General features: G+C 34.8%; 1 protein-coding gene across 4 annotated transcripts in view; it reads right to left on the bottom strand.

Moving 5' to 3' along the window:
* Positions 1-24,248, bottom strand: part of LOC126980001 (forkhead box protein P1) — a 113,485-nt gene extending 89,237 nt beyond the window's left edge. For all 4 annotated transcript variants that reach the window (XM_050829615.1, XM_050829618.1, XM_050829616.1 and 1 more), the window contains exon 1: positions 23,695-24,248. The gene's annotated coding sequence lies outside the window, so the exon portion shown is untranslated. The remainder of the gene's footprint in view (positions 1-23,694) is intronic.
* Positions 24,249-24,926: the final 678 nt, after the last annotated feature.

The following is a 24,926-nucleotide window of genomic DNA, read 5'->3' as shown; positions in this document are numbered from 1 at the left end:
TTAGTGAAAACAACATGGAAATCGGTTCAGACGCGGTGGAGAACTTTGTTTTATAATATGTAGTGAAACAATATTTGTCCGTGATCACTTGTGTAATATAAATCCAATTTTATGTGGTTTTTTAAAAACACAATATGTTTACAAAAACATACAATCTTATCATTGTTTATGTATCTGTCTTAGAGCGGCCTCCTATAGATACGGGATTGTAAATATTCGCGAGCAAGTAAACATTTTGATAACACAATTTAAAAATGGTCAAAAGTGATAATGTTCTTTTAATTAAGTTACATAAAATCACTTGAATATAGTACGACATATATATATATCTTATAAGATACCCATTGGAAATTTTACCAGTGGACCGAATGCCGGCTAGATTATAGGTAGGTACCACAAAGACTCCTATTTCTGAATGAAGCAATAATGTGTAAACATTATTGTGTTTCGGTCTGAAGGGCGCCGTTGCTAATGAAATTACTGGGCAAATGAGACTTGACATCTTATGTCTCAAGGTGACGCGCGCAGTTGTAGTACCGCTCAGAATTTTTGGGTTTTTTCAATAATCCTGAGCGGCACTGTAATAGACAGGGCGTATCAATAACCATCAGGATCATTGCGTCCCGGGCTGTCCTGCCTAAAATCGGCATGCCATATCAGTCATCCCGCCATCATTAATAAAGTCGTCAATAATTAACGGCGCCCTTCAGACAGAAACAATAATGATTACACATTACTGCTTCACGGCAGAAATAGGCGCCGTTGTGGTAGGTACGGCATCCTGTGCACAGTAGCCTCCCACTGGTGGTGTGTACAAGACAATGATCCGTTTACCGCTGATGAAAACATTATCTAAGCAAAGGTAGCCTGGACTTAACTGTGTACTTTGGAATAGATAAATAAATGATTAGAATTAAAACAAACTCACACAAACAATAATAATATAATTTCAGTCTTAGGAGGAAAATAAATTTTAATTACTTACATAATTTTGTTGACGTGTGTTGTTTTGACACATATTAAATATTTACAAATAATTATAATCGCAAAAGGAAAAATAATAACAAAAATATTTTTTTTTGAATAATATGTAACTTTTTTAATTCATATGTGTTTTTTATAATACTATATAATAAAGTAATTATTTTGCATATTGCATATAGTATTATAGCGCCATATATATTTAAAATTCTTGGTGTCTTTTATCGGGGACATTTAATTTTTATTTAATATTGTCCCAGACACACGTCCCACAATCCAATCGTCGAAATATATATATCTATTACTCAAGTAATGGAAAATTGGAAACCTACCCCTAAAAATAAATAACCTAAAATTTTATCTGAGAGCAAAAAAAAGTTTTAAAATCTACGAAAGTCTCATAGATGATCCAAAAAAAATTGCCTAAAAGAAATAGTTAAACATAAAAGGACGTTATTTTATAAAACAGAAACGATTGCCGAAGACAGCAAGTCTGTCTCAGTGAGTCATACATCTTTGTGCCATTTGGTGTCGAGATACTTGGCCCGTGGGGCCCAGAGGCGCGGAGAATGTACAAAGTACTATCTACTTGCCTCAATAGGTCTACTGGCAACCCAAGCGCTGGCAGCTATTTCGGTCAACGGATTAGCCTAGCTATCCAATGCGGAAATGCTGCCAGTATTCTTTGTACACTTCCCCGTAATGATAGTTTTATTTTAATGTAACCGTAGTATTGTAAATATAGTTATAAGATTTGTATTGTTTGATTAAATTTTAGATAATATATAAATTAATCGACAGTAAAATTAACTTAATATCTATCGATACAAAACCAGTAGTAATTTTAACATTGGTGAAACGGCACTAGCCCGGTATCCTTAAGAATAAATATATCACGCTATATATTAAAATAAATATAATGAATATATCACGTATCACCTTAAGAATAAATATATCACGTATGCTAAGCATTTTCTTAAACAATTATAATAAAGAATGATTTAGTTGACACGACATCTTAAAAACATAATTTATATTGTGATACCAAATTGTCATCATTAGTATTTAATTTTGTAGTAAACTGTGACGGTTATTTATGCAACCAAAAATATACTAATGTCAAACAATAATTATTTACAATCGCTCCAGAATCGACGCTGCCGTTAAAGTGATTTAAGAGGTATTTTACCACGGAGAGTGTTCCGAAGAGCTACTTCACCTGATTCCTGCCGCCTTCGCACGACACACCACAAGTTATAATTTCATCCTCACCATCTGGATGTGTGGCGTTCCTCCACAGTGCGGTTTTCAAGGAGCTATCTTCCACGTAATACAAAGCTGTGGAACGAACTTCCTTGTGCGGTGTTTCCAGGACGATACGACATGGGTGCCTTAAAAAAAAGCGTGTACACCTTCCTTAAAGGCCAGCAACGCTCCTGTGATTCCTCTGGTGTTGCAAGACAATGTGGGCGACGGTGATCACTTAACACAGGGTGACCCGTACGCTCGTTTGTCTTCCTTTTCCCATAAGAAAAGGCAGTTTGTACATTTTGTGACCTAACAAAGGCATTCGACAGTGTCCGCCATCAATTTTAGGTTAAATAATTTCAACAACAACTTCGCCGGGATATTCGTGTTTACTGATGTTATGAGTGTGTTACAGGGTTCTATTATCGGGCCTTTTTTATTCCTATCTTTATTAATGACCTTATATTGCTTGTACAACAGCTTCATGCGATACTGTCATTTGCTGATGACACCTTCTTATTTAATTAAAAGTGACACAACAAGTTGATGGTAATTGATACGCCCTGCCCATTACAATGCAGTGCCGCTAAGGATTATTGATAAACCCAAAAATTCTGAGAGGCACTACAATTGCGCTCGTCACCTTGAGTCATAAGATGTCAAGTCTCATTTGCCCAATAATTTCACTAGCTATCGCGCCCTACAGACCGAAACACAGTAATGCTTACACATTACTGCTTCACGGCAGAAATAGGTGCCGTTGAGGTACCCATAATCTAGCCGGCATCCGGTGCAAAGGAGAGGCTCTAGGTCCACTGGTGTGTACGCAGCAAAAAAGTACTTTTCACCTATTGTCATAGTCATAGCTGTTAATGGGGCTAATATTCTGTTGCTAAGGGTCCTCTAACTATTTTTAGTTTTCCTTATTTGGAGATACATCCGCAATAAATTAAAGGAATTAATTATGCTTGAATTAATTATATTAAAGTACTCTTCCTGAATATATTCAAAGAAGGAAATAATCGATAAATAATTGTGATATTCACGAGTACAAAACGCGTAATAATTAAATATAAGTGTACAAAAGACATGGCAATAAAATAAGTTGTTCATTTCAAGGTAATTGTGTACATTAATGCAAAAAATCTCTCGCGAAATACGAGAATTGTCTTTAAATAAGTTTAAAACACGTAATACGAAAGTTACACGCGAAGACTTTTTATAAAGTTAAAGATTTTTTTTGTAATGATAAGCGGCTAGGAATTTAATGACTTTACTTCATGTTATACTGCTTTTGTTAATATAGATTTTTTGAATATATTTGTAAAGAGGTCCATATACGTAAAGCCTCCTCTCCACTAATGGCGATGATCGTCACTTGAAAAAACCCAAAAATTTTGAGTGGCACTAAAATTGCGCTCGTCACCTTGAGACATAAGATGTTAAGTCACATTTGCCCAGTAATTTCACTAGCAACGGCGCCTTTCAGACCGAAACACAATAATGCTTACACATTACTGCTTCACGGCAGAAATAGGCGCCGTTGTGGTCCCCATAATCCAGCCGGCATCCTGTGCAAAGGAGCCTATATCAGATGGCTATTGTAACAAGCTATGAGACCATGCAAAGTATATCTTATAAACAAAAAAAGGTCAGAACTTAGTGAAGGAGTAGTGTGCCGTACGGCACACTCGGTTTTGGTGTATCTGAAAAATCTAGCACCCTGAGGCACTTTCGATTTGGGAAGGTTAATAAAATGTACATATTTTGGAAGAAATTGAAAGGATTTTTTCATTTTCATTCCAAAGGAGATTATCTGGGAAGATTTATTCTATGAAAACAACATTACCTAATCAATTCCAGCTATTTTATGAGCGTGGATTGCGTCCGCGATTGTGTGAATCTGTAACAGTGAGGAAATCATTTTCCCAAACCTATTGTTTGTCTCAACGTTACGTAAATAGTAAATAATTGCGCACACTGCTTGTATCTGCTGTGTATAAGGTGAATTGCGTTACTAACATTTTGTATTTATAACCTAGCCTATTTATACCTAGGTCATAAGAATATTTAAAAGATAAATTTAAAGAAATAAACATTTAGACTGTTGCATCTCAATATATTCTGTATCTTCTGAACGTTACACGCACATTAACGAATTTACTAAAAACTGCGACAATCATTATGTTAACACGAGGAACAAACATAAATATGTTATGTCTACTACTCGGTTAAATCGAGTTGGTAAGTCTTTTATTGGTACATATATATATCGGTATATGCTTTTACACAATGATCTCAGAGAATGTACAAAACAATTAACTAACGAGTAATTTACTAGTCCGTGGTACAAAACTTTGTTACCAAATTTTAAAGAATTGTTAAAAACGTTTGTGGTAAAGGTAACATAACATAAATGATTTTCATAATGATACCACAGACTGGGAATGAAGCGAACACCTTCAGGCTCTTTAATATTAAATGTTTATTGTACGATATTTGTTTCCAATTAGACAGACCTAAAACTTTCAGTGTCACCCGTTTCGTACAACAATAATTTTACAAGACTGACGAATTATTTGTTTATGGTTTGCAAATAGGGGCTTGGTGTATTAACAGGAATAGATAAGCCTCATTTATTTTCGGTTATCTATGACGACATTTTGAATGATACATGTAGGTGTGATATTACGGTTTTTGTTTTGCAAATTACAGAAAAACATATTATTAAGTTTTTACAATGGTGTACGTAAATTATCCGGTCGATAAGTTATAAAAACAATACTTCAATTTACCTGTTTTTTCGGTATCGTATCTCTAACGGAAAAGGGGGAAATATACTACAACTGTATGGAAAACAAATACTGTTTTAAAGAACTAAATTCGCCCTTTGCTTTCCTGGCCATAAAAAGAATAAGGAAGTCCTAGGCCCAAGGGGGTGACTGACTAGGAGGAGTAAGGCATTTACTAGTAGGAGGCTTTTTTGCACAGGATGCCGGCTAGATTATGGGTACTACAACAGCGCCTTTTTCTGCCGTGAAGTAATGTGTAAGTATTATTGTGTTTCGGACTACATGGCGCCGTAGCTAGTGAAATCACTAGGCAAATCAGAACATCTTATGTCTCAAGATGACGAGCGCAATTGTAGTGCCTCTCAGAATTTTTGGGTTTTTCAAGAATCCTGAGCGCCATTGCATTGATGGTCATGGTATATTAGCATGTTAGCATCAGCTGAACGTCCTGCCATAAAAAAACTCTTGTAACATCAAAATAATTATAGTATTGTTACCAGCTTTTAGGCGACACTAAACGCCAGCAACCTTGAGCGAATGGGGAGGGGTTTGTGTCACTCCTCGGGACAGAGAAACGTACCCCCGCAGTGCATTTCTTATTCATTCCAGTATGCTAATTAAATTTCTGTGAGATATTTAAAAAAAATTACAATGGTTAAAAATATCTCACTTTCTTCATTAATAATTTTTTGTCAGTGTTAGGCGTTTCATTTCTAATGATTTTGTTCACCAATCATTATGGCGCGAAAGTTAAAAGCAAATGAAATCGTGTTGTTTTTGCGCGGTGTGTAGATATCTGTCTACTCGTGGCAGTAATCAGCAATTCACTGTCGCTTGTCGCCGGCAAGAGCCTTGTTCACCAAAAGTATTGGACTTATAAACTACCTTCATTTATCAAATATAATACGATTAAAACTCGTTTACTAAAAGATTGGCAATTAAGTTATCCCTTAGATTGTATTTTTTTTTTAAATATAGATAACTAAACAATATGTTATGTTTTTAAAGTGATAACTCTCACTTCTAGGGTTAATACACAAATGCCATAACCTGAGAGTTGAACAAAGCAAACAGAATTTTATAACGAGGCGGTACTCGAACGGTTAGCTGAGTTGGTTAGAGCACCGGCACGGATCTCCGGAGGTCGTGGGTTCGAATCCCGCATCGTTCATAAAATTTTGCTTTTCAAATTTATTTGTGTATTAATCCCAGAATTGAGGGTTATCACTTTAAAAACATAACATATTGTTTAGATTTACAAGAGCGACATTTCAAGTCAATTTCCTAATATGCAAATATTGGGGTTGAGCAGGTTATCAACTGTAAAGTAGATCCTGTAGATGAAGCCACAACCTGAGAGTTGAACAAAGCAAACAGAATTTTATAACGAGGCGGTACTCGAACGGTTAGCTCAGTTGGTTAGAGCACCGGCACGGAACGCCGGAGGTCGTGGGTTCGAATCCCGCATCGTTCATAAAATTTTGTTTTTCAATTTTATTTGTGTATAGATAACTAGCTGTGAATACCCGCTTTGCTGGATCATTTTCGATTGTATAGTTGTTTTTTAATGTTAGATAATAATCATCACTCATCACACAAATCACAACTTACTTCACAATTTTTTAATGTAAGAAAATTTCTAAATTAAATATCAATATATAATAAATTATCTTTCCTAAAACATTTACATTTGATTAGAATATAGGTTTACATTTGAATACATTCCAAATAATTCTAGAAATCTCTACATCATTTCTAGAATTTTCTAGAAAAATCCTAATCATTTTAGATCAATGATAATCACCCATTTTTAGAAATCACATGTTTTAACCCCCGTATATTCTACAGCCTTATAGGTATCAACCTGAAACCACCATAGAGTACGATGGGCGCCTTGTACCTATTGCGACATTCAACAACTTTGCGTCTGCGACGTACTTTTAAAGTTTTACGCGCAAAGTGAAGTAAAGGGACACACACCTATATTTTTATATCTTCTAATACATAAAATTCTCGTGTCCCGGTGTTTGCCACCAAACTCCTCCGAAACGGCTACGGCGAAATTTTGTGTGTTGTGTGTGCGGCCAACATCTATTTTTCATACCCCTAGATGATAAGGGTCACCCAATCCTCAATATTTTATTTTTATTTTTTTGCCAATTTTATCTATTTTTATTTTATTATGATTCAGCATTAAAAAATACATACAACTTCAAATTTTCACCCATCTACGATCAAACACTTATTTTTGTGTCGCGATTTATATATTGTTCTATTCCATCCACAGATCCGCAATAGGGTTGCAAGATATCAATAGAATAATACAATAATTCTCTGTTTCTATTCTTCTATATCTAAATCTATTTTATACCCCAAAAATTTTTATTATTGAATTTTTTAAGTACAGTTCCGACAAAAAACTGTTAGGCGAGCTCTGTTTTCGTTAGACGTAAGGAAGTCGATCGGGCCGGATGGCATTTCTCCGTGCTTCACGTTTCTTTATCGTGCTTACAACGTGTGCCCCTGAGTTGACAGCGGTGCTTGCGCGTTTATTCCGGCACTTATACTCAAAAAACGTAATCCCTGTCTCGTGGAGGTCAGCCTTTGTCCAATCGATCCGATCGACAGTTCAGATCCGGCAATCTACAGGCCTATAGCTATTACCTCCCTGATCTCCTAAATCATGGAGAGCCTAATTAACCGCCAGCTCTTGGGATACCTAGAAGGTCACCAGTTGATCAACGACCGATAGTACGGCATTCGCTATGGTAGGTCAGCAGGCGATCTTCCGGTATGCCTTACACATAGATTAGCGGCGGCTATCGAAAGCAAAGGGAAGAGTGCAGTTAGCCTGGAAATAGCTAAGGTCTTTGATCGTGTATGGCACAAGGCGCTTCTCTCAAAACTTCCATATTTTGGGCTTTCCGAGAGTTTATGCAAGTGGACCTCTAGCTTCCTCACTGGGAGTAGCATACAGGTCGATGTAGACGGTTATTGTTCGAATCAGAAGCCCTTGAACGCTGGAGTTCCCCAAGGCTGTATGGTATCGCCTACACTGTTTCTTTTGCATATTATGCTATGTTGGACGCCTCTAAGAGACATTGCTATGCAACGACAGCACTGATGATGCCGTATACAAGAGCCATGCAGGTCTCGGGAAATCGTCAACCAGTGTCGGGAACTTGTGTCTTCTATCGAGTCCTCTCCTGAGAAGGTCACGAAATGGAGTAAGCCTTGTCCAATTTAACCCACAGAAGACTACAGTTTGCGCGATCAACACAAAAAAAACCCCATTTGTTCGAGATACGAATCACCTGATGGTATGCTACCAGGGCCCATAATCTGAAGAATCACAAGAGCACGGTATGAAGCCGAAAGCACATTGGTACGTGGCAGGCGAGGATTAAACCCAAGGCAATGAGGTGATAGTAAATAGTTCTACCTATTTCGCCACCGACGTTAAAAGTGTGCTACAAGACTGCATCATCATCATCATCAAAGCCGGAATACGTCCACTGCTGGACAAAGGCCTCTCCCAATGATTTCCACTACGATTGGTCCGGCGCTGCCCTCATCCAACGTACTCTGGCGATCTTAACTTGTGGGGGCCTACCAACACTGCGTCTTTTGGTACGCGGTCGACATACGAGAACTTTACTACCCCAACGGCCATCTGTCCGTCGAACTATGTGACCTGCCCACTGCCACTTCAGTTTCGCAATTATTAACCAATTATAATTCCACGGTCATTAAATTGATTAATGTATTTTATAAACAAGATTTACACGTTACCTCTTCCGATTTCCGGTTATCTATGACATTGTGACTGGAAAAAAATATAAGAATAAAATTTGTCCTGTCCACAACGTAGGTATAAATACAAGGCCATCTTTATTGAGCAAATTTCTTACATAACAAAATTATTACGAACTTGCTACTGCGGTATTTCCGGTTTAATATTTAACACTAGGCACAACTAATTCGTAAAGTTGATTATGTTGAGAAGAATGGGCAAGAAACTAAACAACTACTCTTTATAAACACTAGTTGAACAAAGCATACAAGATTTTATGACGATACGTCACTCGAACGGTAGCTCAGTTGGCAGAGCACTCGCACGGAACGCGAGAAGTCGTGGGTCCGAGTCCTGCATCGTTGATAAAATTTTGTTTTAAAAATTTATTAATCCTAGAGTGAGTGTCACTTTAAAAACATAACAAATTGAATATCTTTATTTGAATTTGGAGTATGTATTAAATAGTAACCCTCTTATTCATAATGGTCCGCTAACTTACAACAGCCGCTAAGGAGTGTGTTTTCTCATTCTGACTTAGGTCAATAGAAGAAGACAGAGCGAGAATTAGCAATGCTTTAAGTTAGCAGACTATTTTGAATGAGGGGGTAAGTAAGTGGTAGTTAATTAAATTGAAAAATAATTCCTAATCTAGCATCCAAATGATTTGAGTTTTCTTTAGTGTTAATTCCGACAATATTTGTTTTTAAACAATACAGATACAGATTTTGGCGAGTCAACACTTCCTGAGGATGCCTCGTGTAGAGGCAAAACACGTGTCGAATTGTTTAAAGACAAATATTGGCGGAATTAACACTAAAGAAAACTCAAATAATTTGGATAATTATGGATTTCCGCAAAGTAACGTACATGTACAGATAAAATAAGTCGTGTTTTATTTATTCAGATGTATTGTCTACAGACGGTATTCAAATATATATAATTATCATTTTTTTTATATAACTGCATTATTTATACAGGATCTGCCAACAAAGACACCATATCCACTATTTCTTAGCTCAGTGGTTGTGTCCCTGACTATATATTGGTAATCCCGGGTTTGAATTCTGGTAGGTACAAACATTGTATGATCCCGAATCTGTATTATTTTACATTAAAATTAATAAAATACAAAATACTTACTGATGATATGTGATCCCAGTGTCTTTCTTATTTCTTGTAGTATTATTTTTACAAAGATTTACGACGCAACCCTCTATATACGCGCAACGTAAGATTAGTTTTAATTATTAGCAAAATTTAACAGAATATGTGGCACGTCAACGTCACACATTGTTCTTGATTGGCTCTAGTTCTTCCACTTGGGCGTAGTATTAGTTGCCGCACTTTGCAAATACACCGGCGGTATCTAGTTCGAGCGCAGCGGAGACCAATCCTTAATCTAAGAGTAGATGGTATTTTTTTATATTTGTTATGGAAGAGGTGGATAGACGATGGTACGTATCACCTGATGCTAAGTGATCACCGCCGCTCACACTCTCCTGCAAAAAATAGTTTGGTTGTACGTAGTAGAAACTTCCTTGAAAAACTTTTTGCTCTTACTGGTGATTTTCAATATTATAACACTAGAAATAAGGGATTGCTTGTAACTAATTCTAGTAGGCTTCATAATATACATAATAACTTTAAACATTATACACTTTTATAATAAAGTCCCAGCCACTATTGAGACATTATCTATAAATAAATTTAAATGTTTTATTAAAAAATGGCTCTGTCGTAATTCCTACTACTCCATAGCTGAATATCTAAGTGATCGGACAGCCTGGGACTAGATTATGATTATTTTATAACAATAGCAATGACAGTAGAATTTTGTAGATTTTTTTTAAAAGAGCGCAAAAAAAAAGAATTCTGGGAGAGTGTCATGCGTTGCTTCTTCTCTCTCAGAGCGCCATTTGTTTCCGAAGCGGTAGTAGTATCTGGTATATTAGAAATGACATCAAACAGCGCTCGCATCAAATGCATTTTACGCCATTTAACTATAAAATGTTAGTCATAAAAATTACAACTGTGACATTCCAAAGTGTCATTTTCGGACCTAACCTTGATATTGTAGACGCGACAAATGTCTTACCCAGTCGTCCTATTAAGTAGTCGCCACGTGCTACTAAAATGTTTAGGATACCACAACGAGGTCGGAAGTATAGCTGATAGCCATTTATTTAGAATTCGAGGTTACAGCATTATTTAGGTTGTTTTGTTTTATCAGAGCCAAGGCGCAATTTCGCGCTGAAAACCAGTATATGTTACATTTGCAGATATAACAGTTTATCATTTTTAAGCAATGATATTTAAAAGTATAGATAGGTTACGTAGACAACATTCGGTGTTTGAAAATGATATACTAACGCACACATGAATAATTTAACATTGCAATTGCACACTACATTACCATTACATGTCAAAGAAGGATAGTAAATGCAATTATCGCAAGCGAAAAAGAGATAACTCTAATTTGCTAATTGCAAATAGAAAAAATACATTTAATTCATCAGATATGATTTTTTACCGTACGCTGTGATTTATGCCTAAATTACGATTCATTCATGAGTTCATGTAGTAAAAGCTATAAAGTAGTAAAACTGCATTGAACTTAGGTACATAATGTGTCATTGATTTTATAAAAAAAAATATTTAATATTTATTATAATATATAGTCACATTGATGATATCAATTATTTATACATAAAATAATAATAAACATACAGACAGCAAAACGGAAAGGTCTACAGCTACAGTAAGGGTCCCATTTTTACAATTTTACTAACGACGGCTCCCAAAAAGTTTTAAGTTTACAATTATAATTTTTTGTATCTTATATTATTTATGAATGTCTTTTTGTTGAGGGTTTATTACAACAAGGTAATGGGAGAAGAAGAAATGATCCATTGATTCGTCTGCAGTTAGCAAGGGATATACTGAAAGGGACAGTGTTACTGAAAAAACTCCTACGTAAATCCGCTACCTACCCTCAAACATGTTTTAGTAGTTTGATAGTTCAGCTACCTATATACACACTTGTTTATTAAAAATTATTACATTTCGTATTACATTCACTGCAACAACGACTTCTTTACATCATTTCCTAAAATATTAAAATCATCTTGCAACAGACAGCATCAATATTTTGTCATTTCTGTACGTTAACCTATGATCGGCATGGCGGCGATCGGCGTTGTCATGGCGACATATTTATTTTGTTAGATAAATAATGAAATCAAATAAAATGTTATAATTCATGATTTCTTAACTGTGGTATGTAATTCTATGATTTTTTTACTTTCGTAATTAGTGCATCTTCCCAAACACAAGACGGCATTTTAATGTTGTACCTATATCAAATTGTAAGCAATTCTGTCAACAACAAACGCGTGTGTACCGATTTCGTATCGAGAGCGACTACGACCAAATGAACCAATTGACTCAATTTAGGCGATTGACTTTCGGCGCGCTAGTGACATATCTACCTCTTTTAATACTATAATATCATTGTTTATAAGCAGTTATGAGAGTTGATTAACAAAATCTTTTATTGATTATAAATAATATTTTATTCTTAGTAACAATTCTTGAATACTTAAGTTAGAATGTGTATAAATACATTATTAGTATCATTATTTAATCCTATAAAAGTAACAATTGGATTATGGTAGTAATTATAAGTAAAGAAATTAGTACATTTAATAATTATTGAATAATAATGAATGTGGTTGGCTTATACCCTAATATAGGCTTGAACCCTTTGCCTGTTCGTATAATGGACGAAGAAACCAAAAAAATAACAAATGTCGCAAACGTTAGAAATTTTCGTCAGACTTTGTTTATTATTTATTATAAAAGAAGTAGTACCTAAAGATAATCAAATATACTTGGAGATTTTCAAACAATAACACTGAGCAGTTTGAAGCAATTAAGAGAAGAATAGGCGCATCAAACTCAGCGGGCTCCTTTCTTTTATATATAAAAATGTGGTTATAGTATAAAATCATACAATATTTTTTTTTATTTAATAGCCCGTGGGCGGTCAATCCCCAATCAGTAGTTTATAGTCATCAAGAAAGTCATTAATGTTATAGGAGTGAGAACCATATTAACATAAAATGACTTTGGGGAGATATATATACAAATAAATATTCATTGATATATAACTGTCGCTTCTTACATCGTCGCTTATACTACAATGTTTGTTGTGTATTTTTGCGAGGCCTGATAACGTTATCGGCCGTCACGCCTACACGCGTACGAACATACACACATTCAAATTTGTTGCTATGTGTAAATGTAAGAAGTACAATAATAGATTTTACTTTGGACCTACTTGTAATTTCATGAACAGAGAACATGTTCGAATCTGATAAGGACATCAAGATTTCATCAAATCAAATCAAATAAAACTGAAAACAAAATTTTATGAACGATGCGGGACTGAAACCCGCGACCTCTCGCGTTCTTTCCATTTGAGCCAACCAAATCGAATGACATATTGCTTATAAAATCTTGTATGTTTTGTTCAACTCTCAGGTTGTGGCTTCATCTATAGGATCTACTTTACGGTTGATAACCTTCTCAAACCCCATATTTGCATATTAGTAAATTGACTTGAGATGTCGCTCTTGCAAATCTAAGCCAGAAACATATTGATTAGATTGAGAGTTGAACAAAGCATACAAGATTTTATAAACGATATGTCACTCGAACGGTTAGTTCAAATGGAAAGAGCGCGCGCACGGAACGCGACAGGTCGCGGGTTCGAGTCCCACATCGTTCGTAATTATAATAATTATAATAACGACTCTATTTTTTATATTTATATTTGTAATATAGACATATACAACTCATTCGTAAGGCAGATTTCCTCAGAGAATAACGAGCAAGAAATTGTAAGGTTGCTCTTTTCAAAACAGAATGGTATAGAAGTTCTTATTTTTAATGCAAATTAGAAGTCATTTAAATTACAATATATTAAACAAAGAGAGGCAACAAAAAAACTCAATGGTAAAAAAATTAAAGGCTTACTCGAGTAAGTAAAAAAACGTAAATTAATACTTACAAACACAGAGTTATTGAGTACAGTATTGCATCAATCCACACGTACCGTAATTTAATAAAGACATTTTGCGAGCATGTTATTAAATATAATATATAAAAACTTTAATTTTAAAATAAAAAAGGGTTCGAATCCCGGTAGGTGCAAACATTTATATATTGAATATGTTTGTTTCTGAGTCATGGATGTTTATTTTTTGTTACATACTAAGTACACAAATCCCTAGTAATACTATAAATGTGAATGTGAGTTTGTTTGTTACGCTTTCACTCCTAAATGGCTTGGACCTTTTATCGCGATTAAAAAGCTGGGCAGGGCTGAAAAAGGGGGTGGAAATTTGTAAAAAAGTTCGTCATTATCGAAGATAGCACGATGAAAATTTGTATTTAGGCACTTGATAAGAAATAAATAAATATTTATTGGGATGAAATTTCTATAGTTAGCTTATAAAAATGTATTAACCACAGCACGGAGTTCGGGGGTAAAAGCAAGTGATTGTATAATATAGTGAGGCTGTATTATCCCTCAGTCAAACCGGCTGGGCGGCTTTGGAGGACAATGAGAATTGAAAATTGATGATGATGTAGTATTTTTAGGTATAACATTGGATTCCAAACTTCAGTTGGGGCCTCATTTACACAATTTAACTAGTAAATTGAGTTCAGCAGCTTTTGCTTTAAAAAGGATACGAGAACTTTCTGACATAGATATAGCAAAAATTGTCTATTTTAGCTATTTTCATAGCGTTATGTCGTATGGAATTATACTGTGGGGTAGTGCAGCGGAAGTAAATAACATCTTCATACTTCAAAAAATAGGCTGTACGTGCCATATACCAAATGAGCCCACGAGAGATCTCTAAGGGAAAAAATCAAAGACATTAATATTATGACCATGTACGGCCAATATATTTATAGCAATCTCCTGCACGTACATAAATATTATAATTTATACAGTAAAATAAGCGACAAACATAATTTGAACACTAGAAATAACTATAAGCTTATAGTGACCCCTACTAGGCTCTGTAAAATAAACAATTCTTTTGCATGCGATGGTAATAAATATTAAAATAAATTACCAAAAAGTGTATCCGTATTATCAATAAATATGAATATCAGCCTTGTATTGTTTTACTGGATTGCATTATTTTAAAAATATGTTTATGTTTAAACTTTCTTCTAATTAATATGTATGTATCTGAATTGTATTTTTTGTGATTGACGTTGACGAGCAATCTTTTGATTTTATGTAAAAAAAAATATTGATAAATTTTCTCAAAATTGATTCCTATAGAATTATTTTTGATGTCATTTCTAATATACTAGATACTACTACCGCTTCGGAAACAAATGGCGCTCTGAGAGAGTATAAGCGGCGCAGGAAACTCTCCCAGCATTCTTTTTTGCGCTCTTTTCAATAAAAATATACAATATTGTACAGTCATTTCTATCGCTTTAAAATAATCACAATCTAGACCCAGGCTGTCCGATCATTTAGATATTCATCTGTGGAGTAAAAGGATTTACGACAGAGCCATTTTATTATAAAACATTTAAATTTATTTAGAGAGAATGCCTGAACAGTGGCTGGGATTTTATTGTAGAAGTGTATACATTTACCCTTAAAGCTATTATGTATCTTATGAAGCCTACTAGAATTCGTTACCAGCAATCCCTTATTTCTAGTGTTATAATAATGCAAATCACTATTAAGAGCAGAAAGATGACGATTTTTGTGAACGTATATTAAATTTTCATAATTGTACTGACAATGAAGTCATAATATTTATTTCTTTAAATTTTTCTTTGAGAGACTGTCTATAACCAAGCTGTTATATAGCACGAACAGCTCTCTTTTGCAGAGCAAACACTATATCAATGTCAGCAGCATGACCCCATAGTAAAATACCGTACGTCATGATGCTGTGAAAATAACTGAAGTACACTAATCTAGCGGTCGCAAAATTCATGTACTCTCTAATCTTTCTAACGGCATATTCTGCAGAGCTGAGTCTATCTGCTAGATGGGCGATATGTGGACCCCACTGAAGCTTTTTATCTAACGTGATACCCAAGAAGACCGTAGTGTCAACAAGTTCCAATCTCTGGTCATAAGTACGTTGGTTTGTACCTCCACTGTGTTTGGTGTAATGAACCGTAAACACTTTGTTTTTTTACTAACGCACTATCTTGGAGATTTCATCGTTTACCTCGTCATTAATATCGGCACGTCGCTTCACTTTAAGAATAAGTGAAGTATCATCAGCAAACAATACAATCTCTTGGCTATCATCTGCCACAAACGGTAGATCGTTAATATATATATGAAACAAGAAAGGACCGAGAATAAAACCCTGTGGAACACCTATTCCCACAGGTTTACCCGAAGACCGTTTCGCTTAAATATGATTTTAACAGATTTATTATGGCTGTATTTTTCACTCCATAATGCTTTAGTTTTAGGAGTAAAGTTTCATGGTGGACGCAGTCAAATGCTTTGCACAAATCACAAGAAATGCCCAATTCATCCTGTGACTCTTCCCAGGCGTCAATGATGTGCTCAATGAGTCAACGACATTGAAAGTATACATATTTATCATAATGTATAGTATAAAAATAGTCAAATTTAGTCAGTTATAAATAAAAATGTGTAATAATAGTACAATATTCTTGGTAAATAATGCTATGCCTAGTTTGTGTTTACACAAACTAAAAAAAATGTTTGCCAATTTTATATTATACTAACACTAACTCGCGACTTCATCCGCGTGGAATTGTTACTTGGGGCAGCATTTTCATTTTTTAGGATACTTTTCAAATAATATACAATACAAACTTCTCTTCCCACAGCTGGCAGCGCTCTTCTAAGATACAGCGCATACAGTTCGTAAATTATTTGTATGTAAGTTTAGTGAATAAAATGTAGTCATAATAATTATGTTTCTTAGTTTTATAACATATATATAATAATCTTATATAATAATAATTTAAAACCAAATCATTTAACCACTATTACTTGTTAGCGTATATTTTTTTTTTCCTCTTAAACTAATATTTACTTTGTGAAAATTATTAAAGCATGTGGTAGATACCTGTAATTGTTTGTTACATTAAGCACATTATATTTAATCTGTATTATAAATATATAACGCATCAATGTAAGCAAATGTTGGTATTTCTCAATAAATAAATATCCCTTGTCATTGTGGACAGTCTCTTTAATAGTATTGCCCTACGAACTTCAATATCCTATTTAATCCCCATCTAGTTCAAAATGTTAAAAATACTCGAACAAAATATGCTTATAAATTACAAATGTTTATAAATCAAGTGCTTAATACAAAGTACTTGGTTTTATCTCAAAATATGACGAATTCCCAAACAAACTTCCATCCCTTATCTCAACCACTCCTTTTATTTTTTCGCAATAATTAAAGGTTGCCTTTGTCCTTTTCCAAACTCTATCTATGTACTAAATTTCATTAAAGTGGGTTCAGTTGTTTAGGCGTGAAACCGTAACAACAAACTTACATCCACATTTTTAATATTAAGTAGGGATTATTATAATTCTCAGGCTGTCTCACATATTTTTGTTCCAGTTATTACCCGCTAATCCTCAAAGGAAGGGAACCCTTGTTGTTCTAACATCCCCTATATTTACTTATGAACCATATGTTGCATTTATCTGTGAGTAGTGACGTCACGCTTTTGATATTTTTTGTAAAATAAAAATAATTACAATACAGACTATAGATCATAGACAAACGGTCGTTCAGATAGAGATACATTACTACCTTCTACTGTCAGTATTTAGCGCATTATGAGCATAGTCATTCTTATCGCCTTATATTGGGACGCCTTATATTATCCTCAGAGATAAATTTTTTATTGTAAACTAATTGTAATAGTTCTAAAGTGTTAATTTTTTTTGCTTAATATAAATTGTCATTTTTATTTACCATAGCGTATAGCATATCTATCCTTAATTAACTTACTAGAGGTAGACAAATCTATGTTTTTACGCTTACTTACATTTCAAAAACCTATCGACATAAAGCATTGGACTATTGGACATAGCTATGGATAAATAAGATCTTGTCATTAAACGGTGACAGCAATGTATCCGTACCTAGAGATGCGTTATTGACTTATTGAAAACGGCCTTAACTTGATTAAATGGATATTGTATTCAACCACATAAATGGTAGCACTTGCTGAACCATTCCAAAATATTCAAAAATGCACAACGCAAATGTTTAGTTTTTACTTCTGCGGGCACTCCCGGAGTGCAATCCGTATTTTTTTTCTGGCAGTACTATAATTTTAGCCACACAGAACAGAAACTACAGAACTATTAACAACAATAGTCGAAACGTAACAATAAAAAATTGAAAAACAAAACAGTGATAGCAGGAAAAAGCCAGTGGGAGGCTCCTATACACAGAATGCCGGCTAGATTATGGGTACCACAACGGCGCCTATTTCTGCCGTGAAACAGTAATGTGTAAACATTGCTTTGTTTCGGTCTGAAAAACGCTGTACCTAAGTAGCTCTAAAGACTTAACATCTAGCAAATGAAACTTATCACCAGACTAATCTCAATTTTTGGGTTTTTCATGAATCCTGAGCGGTACTGCATTGTAATGAGCAAGGCGTCTCAATTTCCATCAGCGAAACGTAGTGCTCGTCTCGTCTCTTATTTTCATAAAAAAATATCACGACATGTACTGAACGGTGATGAAACTGCAAACCGTACTGACGCAACAGGACGAGCGTGAGGGGGTGAAAGGGAAACGGGAGGGGGCTTCACGTTCCAGCGAGGTCCAGAGATAATTTGTGTTATTCTCGTTCTCACCTTAAGTGAATGTCTTAACTTAATCACGATGACTTAAAGACAAGAACTTTTTGGTGAGCTCTGATGCTATGTATATTATTTTTGTTAATTTGATTACTTTTATATTTATTTTACGTCTACCTCGGACAAACAATGCAGTTAGACAGGTCCAATTTCATGAAAGAGGTCACTCATCGAATCCAACTCGGATGGGCAGCGTTCGGGAAGCTTCGTAAAATCTTCTTGTCCAAAATACCACAGTGTCTGAAGACGAAGGTTTTCGACCAGTGTGTATTGCCTGTGATGACTTACGGTACGCAGTCGTGATCGCTAACTATGTGCCATATGAGAAAGCTCATGGTCGCTCAGAGGGCAATGGAGAAGGCTATGCTCGGAGATTCCCTGCGAGATCGAATCAGAAATGAGGAGATCCGTAGGAGAACCAAAGGTACCGACATAGCTCAAATGATTGCGAAACTGAAGTGGCAGTGGCATATATACACATTGAACTTTTCACTAAATCCATTCAACTTCACTTATAAGATATACACAGCACTAATGTTGCACAATGCGTCAGCTAGCATTTCGATGACGCGAACTTACGAGATTTCACCAATTCAAAATGTGTCTTACTATATAAATTTATATTTATTTTTTTAATTATGCCAAAAAGTGCCCATCGCGGCCAAAAAAGTTTTCACTTCGAAAAGTATATTATGCACAGTAGACTCCTCAACTTAATAACTCTTATATATCACTTGACTTAATAAGTTATATGATAATGTCACATCGACATATAAATAATTTAATATGACTGATTGTCACTGCGTTCAGATAAGTCCAAGGTTTATAGCTTCGGGCACCAACCATCGTATCAAGATCAGTAAAGTCTTTTATGTGCCTTATATGAGCTGACTGACATGTGAAAAAGCAGTCAGTTTTTGTAAGAAGAGTGTTTTCATTGAAATCTATAAACATTATAGATTATAAAGAACACCTTCATAAAATACAGTAAAACCACGTTGACGAATGGCATTCCACAACCGCGCCTTTTGCAAGTTTTTTTTCCTCGCATAGCCTTTGTGGAATCAATTACCGGCTGCTGTTTTCTTACCGGTACGATTAAGGGACCTTCAACAAAAGAGCATACTCCTTAAAGGTAGCAAAGCATCTCTTGGCACCTGTTGTTGCGGATGTCCATGGGCGGTTGCTTCACCACTTCCCATTACATGAGCCTTATGCCCGTTTTCCCCTCTTACATAATTATTTATTACTAGGTGACCTGCCAGATGTTGAAATTCTAGAACTTCATTTTATTATCATATCAGCTGGAAGAAGTTCACTGCTGGAGGAAAGCCTCCTCCAAAGATTTCAACGACGATCGGTTACCCTTCTCCAACGTATTCTGAGGATCATGACCAGACCGTCAGTCCATCTTGTGGGGACCTACCAACACTACGTCTTTCGATGCGTGGTCGCATTTGAGGACTTTACTGTCCCAACGGCCATCTATCCGTCGAATAATGAGCCCTGCCCACTGCCACTTCAGTTTGGCAACCATCAGAGCTATGTTAGTGACTTTGACTTTCCTGCGGATTTCCTCATTTCTAATTCGATCTCGCAGCCAAGCTTCGAACATAGCCCTCTCCAGTGCTCTCTGAGCGAACATGAGCTTTCTCATCATCCCTCTTTTTATATTCGTGTCTTATTTAGTGAAGTAATAATAGATTTTGAAAGAGCCATGCATACATAATGAAATACAAGATGCAATTGTGCGTTATGAGGTCAATTTTAGAATCTCTCAAGCAGATCAGCTACAAGAAGGGTTGGAAATACCTCTTTTTACTGAGTATGTGTACTCTATAATATTTTTTTTTTCTTTATTTATTGAGGGGCTTTCATATGTATGTACATGTCAGCTCCATTATAATCTAAGTTCATTAAAAAAACAAAAGAAAAACAAAATTCTTAACTTAACAAACTAAAAATAAAGTTAATAAAAGGAAAAGCAAGTTATACAGTGTTCAACAAATAAGACTTATGGATTCAAACAGACTTATGGCATCCTTAGATGCAGGGCGGGCAAGAATATTTACAAACATTCCGTATCAAATCTGTTCAAACCCATAAGTCCTACAATTTTGTCTCTACTAGATTGAAATCGATCTTTAACTTTAAATTAGAACACTAAAATGGCTATAAATATCATATGCAGAAGATTTTATCAAAGAAAAAAATGTGGTTGGTACTCAAATTCCTAAAAATTTGATGTATCTAAACGTAGCCATAATCATCACGTGTTATGAGTCAATATAACAAGTTTTAGGAGACTGTAAGCAATTTTAATTATAGTTTTATAAAAGGACGATGAAAGTGAAACTCACTCAAAACAAAAAATTCTAATAAAAGGACGAATTCACTTTCATCGTCCTTTTATTAGAATTTGTTTTAGAAAATATCGCATTAATTATCATAATAATCGGAAAAAAACAAATTCATATAATATATTGTGATTTACTTATTATAAAAATATATAATGTAATTATAACACCATTGTCAGGGAAGACCCCTGCTGTGTGTATATATATATTTTTAACATATAATCGCTTATAAAATTCTCACACAATACTTTAATTTATTAACGGTGTGTGTAGATTACAATTACTTTTTTGACTTACTCGTGGAAGGCATTGATTAACGTGTTGGCACTATTTGACGTTTAAGTATGTTTGTTGCATCACTTTACATATTATATTGAAATGATTTGTAAAACGATGAAAATATATATCATGATTTAAAAGACTGGTAATGAGTTTCTTGCTACTTCTTCTCATTAGCTCATCCCTTTACGAAGTAGCAGTAGATTCAATAAGAAACAAAAATCTTTTTTGTTTGACATTCATAAGTGTCATTTCCGTGACCTACATGAATAAAGTGATTTTGATTTTTTGATTATTACGCTCCTTTTCGGGAACCAGAGCTTGAATCTGGCGCCTTTAACTACAAGATCAACGTAACTTGAAAGCAGCAGTTGAAATCAACGATTCAACTTCACCCCCCTACTTTGGTTGTAATGCTACATGCCATAGATCAGGGCTCTCTTTTTTGTTTCTTTTCTTTTTTTATGAAACTATGGTACGAGATGAGTAGGACGTTCAGCTGATGGTAATGGATACGCCCTGCCCATTACAATGCAGGGCCGCTCAGGGTCAAAAATCTAAAAATTCTGAGCGGCACCACAATAATTGCACTCGTCACCTTGAGACATTAAGTTATTAGCCAGCCCAGTAATTTCACTAGCTACGGCGCCCTTCAGACGAAAACACAATAACACTTACACATTACTGCTTCACGGCAGAAAAAGCCGCAGTTATGGTACCCACTACCCATAATCTAGCCGGCACCCTGTGCAAAGAAGTCTCTCTGTAATGACACATGCCTCTACCTAGAAAAAGTTTGCAACCCTACCTACAATTAACTTATCATAATAGCTGTCATTTATTTTCGATTTAACAGTTATAACTTTATACCAATTTTATTTGTTTTCACATGCATTCGGTATATTTGCCACCTTTTTCGTTATCACGAAATATTTGATACAAGTGCTGGCCCGGCAAACATTATTTTGCCATAAAAATTAAGTATCTAACCTCGCGCCCTCTCATTGTATGAATTGTTGTATGTAATTATTACGTTGTGATTTCTAATTTAATAAAATAGTGAAATATAATTCATATAAGTTATGTCACTTATTAATTTATTCACTATAAATGAAAATATTATGTTATACGAAATGTTATATGCATACAAAAATATATAATTTTCTCTATACAGAGTTATACAATAATATTTCAAGAGGTTTTTTGGTTGATTAATAAGAAAGTAAAATAAGTCTGTAAAACGTTTACTCTACTATAAATTACAAAAGTCAAAGTGAAATAAACTTTATTCAGTTAGGCTTAATCTAAGCGCTTTTGTATTGCTATTGATAATATTTGTTTTAAATTACTGAATCTACCATACTATGTACGGAAAGAGTTGAGCTCATGAGAAGAACCTACAAGAAATTCAACGGGCACTCTTTAAATCAATTAAAGTATTTTACAATGGCCGTCATTTAAATAACAATTAAGGTTTGCAAGGTACTGTATCTAATTTAAGAATCATGTCTAAAACCAGTATACTTTAATAAGATTATCGTATTTTGGATGCATCAATCTTTAGAGCTTGAATTCATTGTTTGTGTAAGGATGCTTCGTGAACATGATGGTCGTGATTACTGTTACAATAAGTAATCGCATGAAACAAATACAATGATTTATTAATAATAACAGGTCGACCTAGCACCACAAGCAGCACCCGTTTACGAGTTGACGCATGGACCAGCCATCGTTCCCTACAGTTAATAGTGTAGATACTAACAAACGGTCGGTTACTTTTAATTATAATCAGGATTTTAACCATTTATTCCTTCAAAACTTTACACATGTAACAGGCACCCGACTTTTACCTAATATTAAAAGTTAAAGAATTTACATAATAATATTATATATAACTGCCTTGAAAAAATCAAAGATTTAAAAATAGTTATAAAATTGCATAACGAATTTAGTGGGTTGATGTGAAAAATCAATAAAGATAAATTTCGGCACAGTCAATACATATTAATACGTGTGTAAACAATACCGTACCTATTTTATTTCCAACAACCAGACGGGCGGAGCAAATAAATTAAAAGTCTCTTCAAAGTTACGTCTTCGCCTAAATGCATGACAAGTAACTCCCTCCCTTCTCCCCCACACAAAGTGACAATAACTCTATAGTTCATACACACATGAATAAATTGTTTGTACACTCACACACGCAAATAACCGGCTAGGTATTCGATTTCCCGCCACCGCCGCGCCAGAACACGCACACTAAACACAACCAGCAAACAATACAAACACGAACACAAGTAAAATTAAACTCACCTCAAAATAAATCCATTAGAAAACACACTTGTTCAAACAAATGCATAGCCCCGAAAACGTGTTGAAAAATTTAAAGAGTTAAAACACTGCGTTTAATAACACTTTTGAAAATCGAATCCTCTCAAATCACTTTCCCGCCAATCACTCCAATTTAAAATTCGAACTTCGAAAAAGTTTCACATCACAAAAACCAAAGAGTATATTATCATCGGCGATTTATCTTTAAAACTGGGTCTTTGGGTGAACAAACTTGATCGCGAATTTTTTACGGACCAAATTACTTCCGCGAACTTCAATCAAATACTAGAACAAAATAGAGGCCCCGAACACGATTAACACACGATGTTAAAAATAAACTATGATTAAACGATATTAAGAATCGCGGAGACTCGACTGACGCGGAAGAAAATAAAAAGTGAAACAATAAATCGTGAAATTATGGCTATTTTTGTCGCCACAAGCGGTTCCCATTTGAATAATTAGCGAACGATAGCATAGTTGTCGTTTCACAAAACGTGCGCGTTAAAACTGAGTCGAAAGGTTCGCCCGTGGTAGAGCATAGCACCGAATAAAATAAACAACAATATAGCTAAATACGCGACGGGCGTGGCCTTGTGTGTGTGCGAGCCAATGTGTGAGTGTGTAAACAAGGGGCAACTCGGCTCGCATGTCAACCGAGTACTGACATCTCAACAATCACCGGCCATTTATATTTTTCTAATTGTCCATCCAACAGTTGTCTTGATTTCATTAGACGCTAATGGTCTTATTATCCATCATACTTTAATTTAAAACAAAGCTCCGCATTAATTGTTGCCGCCGCAGTTTGTCTGTCTGAACGTGATAAACTCATAAACTACTAAACAGATTTTCAATGCGTATAATGACATTGAGTGACTCATAAGAAAGTTTTTCTTTTTATAAATTATTTATTATAGTCAACTCAAGGGTGAGCAAAGCTATCAGAATTCAAATTGTTTAACTCTTTTGATTTCTATGTACTTTATATGTGACTTGGCTATTGACAAATTCATTAAAAAACTAAATTTTCATTCGTCCGTCGGGATACAATTATTATTTACACGGAGATGTGCAAAAAACAATACAACCATTTTTTTTAAGTTCTTTCAAATACTTTATGTAAAAAAAACTGTTACAATAAAACGCATTTTAATCCTTTAAAAAGAGTTTTATTTAAATTATCATAGATTTTTGCGAAACATTTTTCTCAT

The sequence above is a fragment of the Leptidea sinapis genome, chromosome 4, assembly GCF_905404315.1.
Source record: "Leptidea sinapis chromosome 4, ilLepSina1.1, whole genome shotgun sequence".
NCBI classification, from domain to species: Eukaryota; Metazoa; Arthropoda; class Insecta; order Lepidoptera; family Pieridae; genus Leptidea; species Leptidea sinapis.
The sequence above is the reverse complement of the archived record's forward strand: the minus strand, read 5'-3'. Positions and strand labels throughout refer to the sequence as shown.